Below are 3,567 nucleotides of genomic sequence, written 5' to 3'. Positions count from 1 at the left end.
TGCGTTTCCGTGCTATGGCCACATCGAAAACCATGCTGAGCAGGAGTAAAAGCGGCGTGACGGTCAAGGTGATTGAGGACGCCACAACATGCTCAGTGACGTTGAGCAGGTGGGACAGGAGAGAGATCTGACGATATTCCTCGGGATCGTAGGCCCGACCGCCCTTGGGCACTGGAGTCACATTCGCACGCTTCCAGTCCTGGGGAAGCACTGCCGTGGAGAGAGAGCATGCTATTAGCCCAGCCACAGGGGCTGCCAGCACAGAAGCACAGCGTTTAAGAATGGCCGGGCGATTTGTTGGGATCGAGGTGCTGTAGTTGCTTGAGAACACCACCGGTGGAGACCTCAATGTCCTCCATAGGCGGGCAGAGATTCGGAAGGAGAGGTACGCCACAAGGGTCCGTGTACGCACATCTGAAGGTGTTCGCCAGGATGTCGGCTTTGTCGGCCGGGGAGGACACAACTCCCGAAGGGGTACGGAGGTCCGGAATTTGTGAGTGGTTGGATTTGCGGTTGATGGCGCGATAAAAGGCACGCTTGTTATCCGTAGAGTTTACCGCAGCAGCGTCAAGATAGCGCGTGCGACCGGCACGAAGAGCGAATTTTACAGAAGCACGTTGACTACGGAAAGCAGCGGCATTAGCCGGAGACGGGTAGCACTTGCTACGCCCATAGCGACGCTGGACTTTTCGGATAAGGCTCTTTAGCGCCGGGGACATCCACGGCACATTGAAGCGAGACGAGATAGTTCGCGACGGCGTGTTTCGAGTGACAGCAGCTGTAAGAGTGGATTTGAAGACATCCCACTTGTCAATCATGGCGGGGTGTGCGGACAGTCCCATCGCGCTGACATCATGCAGAGACGATAGCGTCCACTAATGGGGTCTATAGTGGCGCCATCACCTTATCTTATATTTAGTAATTTTTGTATTTTCTCATAGGTTAAAATATTTAGAAATATAATCAATTTTACGCATTACAAAAATTAAATGTAGTCGAATATTAATATTTTATCAATTTCGAAATTTATCTAAATGATAAGTTTAGTCTGAACTCAATCTTATCTCATTGTGTATCCCGCTGCATCTAAGAATTTCCTATGGCCAGATTGTCACGCATTAGACGCTAATGCCCTCAGGGCCTCAGGACATAGGCTGGTCAATAAACTCAATATATGCTTTTAACCGACGTCAATCTGCCAGAACGAAAATTGGAAAAGTTCATTTTTGGCTAAGGTAGAGAACGCGAAGATAGAAAAAGAATGTTGGACTAAACTAAAGTTTAACTGTTATATCCCATTTCTACTAAGAAAATGACAAAGGGAGAATTATTTCAAAGAATGATACCAAGTATAGACAAAGGGAGAATTATTTCAAAGAATGATACAAAGTATAGACGTGTAATGGAACTATTTATTTCTAAACATTACCGCGTTCAACTTTTTTCATTCGTTTTTTGTAATGTCACTTTTCGGGCCGAATTGCGCAAAAATGACAAGGCAGAATTATTTCAAACTGCTATTATTAAATCTAGGTTAAATTACCTATCGAATGATACAAAGTGTAGGCGTGCACGTCCTAAATAACGTGAACTATTAATTTCTAAACATTACCGTATTTCGCGTTTAACTTTCTTCATTCGGTTCCTGTAATGTCACCTTTCGGGCCGAATTGCGCCAATATGACAAGGCAGAATTATTTCAAACTGCTATTATTAAATCTAGGTTAAATTACCTATCGAATGATACAAAGTGTAGGCGTGAACGTCCTAAATAACGTGAACTATTAATTTCTAAACATTACCGTATTTCGCGTTTAACTTTCTTCATTCGTTTCCTGTAATGTCACCTTTCGGGCCGAATTGCGCCAATATGACAAGGCAGAATTATTTCAAACTGCTACCTTTAAATCGAGGTTATATTACCTATCGAATGATACAAAGTGTAGGCGTGTACGTTCTAAATAACGTGAACTATTAATTTCTAAACCATACCGTATTTCGCGTTTAACTTTCTTCATTCGTTTCCTGTAATGTCACCTTTCGGGCCGAATTGCGCCAATATGACAAAGTAGAATTATTTCAAACTGCTACCTTTAAATCGAGGTTAAATTACCTATCGAATGATAGAAAGTATAGACGTGTACGTCCTAAATAACGTGATCTATTAATTTCTAAACATTACCGTATTTCGCGTTCAACTTTCTTCATTCGTTTCCTGTAATGTCACCTTTCGGGACGAATTGCGCCAATATGACAAGGCAGAATTATTTCAAACTGCTACTATTAAATCTAGGTTAAATTACCTATCGAATGATACAAAGTGTAGGCGTGTACGTCCTAAATAACGTGAACTATTAATTTCTAAACATTACCGTATTTCGCGTTTAACTTTCTTCATTCGTTTCCTGTAATGTCACCTTTCGGGCCGAATTGCGCCAATATGACAAAGTAGAATTATTTCAAACTGCTACCTTTAAATCGAGGTTAAATTACCTATCGAATGATAGAAAGTATAGACGTGTACGTCCTAAACAACGTGATCTATTAATTTCTAAACATTACCGTATTTCGCGTTCAACTTTCTTCATTCGTTTCCTGTAATGTCACCTTTCGGGACGAATTGCGCCAATACGACAAGGCAGAATTATTTCAAACTGCTACTATTAAATCTAGGTTAAATTACCTATCGAATGATACAAAGTGTAGGCGTGTACGTCCTAAATAACGTGAACTATTAATTTCTAAACATTACCGTATTTCGCGTTTAACTTTCTTCATTCGTTTCCTGTAATGTCACCTTTCGGGCCGAATTGCGCCAATATGACAAGGTAGCATTATTTCAAACTGCTACCTTTAAATCAAGGTTAAATTACCTATCGAATGATACAAAGTGTAGGCGTGTACGTCCTAAATAACGTGAACTATTAATTTCTAAACATTACCGTATTTCGCGTTTAACTTTCTTCATTCGTTTCCTGTAATGTCACCTTTCGGGCCGAATTGCGCCAATATGACAAGGTAGAATTATTTCAAACTGCTACCTTTAAATCGAGGTTAAATTACCTATCGAATGATAGAAAGTATAGACGTGTACGTCCTAAATAACGTGATCTATTAATTTCTAAACATTACCGTATTTCGCGTTCAACTTTCTTCATTCGTTTCCTGTAATGTCACCTTTCGGGCCGAATTGCGCCAATATGACAAGGTAGAATTATTTCAAACTGCTACCTTTAAATCGAGGTTAAATTACCTATCGAATGATAGAAAGTATAGACGTGTACGTCCTAAATAACGTGATCTATTAATTTCTAAACATTACCGTATTTCGCGTTCAACTTTCTTCATTCGTTTCCTGTAATGTCACCTTTCGGGACGAATTGCGCCAATACGACAAGGCAGAATTATTTCAAACTGCTACTATTAAATCTAGGTTAAATTACCTATCGAATGATACAAAGTGTAGGCGTGTACGTCCTAAATAACGTGAACTATTAATTTCTAAACATTACCGTATTTCGCGTTTAACTTTCTTCATTCGTTTCCTGTAATGTCACCTTTCGGGCC

Source organism: Leiobunum rupestre, chromosome 6 (assembly GCF_980474605.1).
Source record: "Leiobunum rupestre chromosome 6, qqLeiRupe1.1.hap1, whole genome shotgun sequence".
Lineage (NCBI taxonomy): Eukaryota > Metazoa > Arthropoda > Arachnida > Opiliones > Sclerosomatidae > Leiobunum > Leiobunum rupestre.
This window is presented reverse-complemented; position numbering follows the sequence as displayed.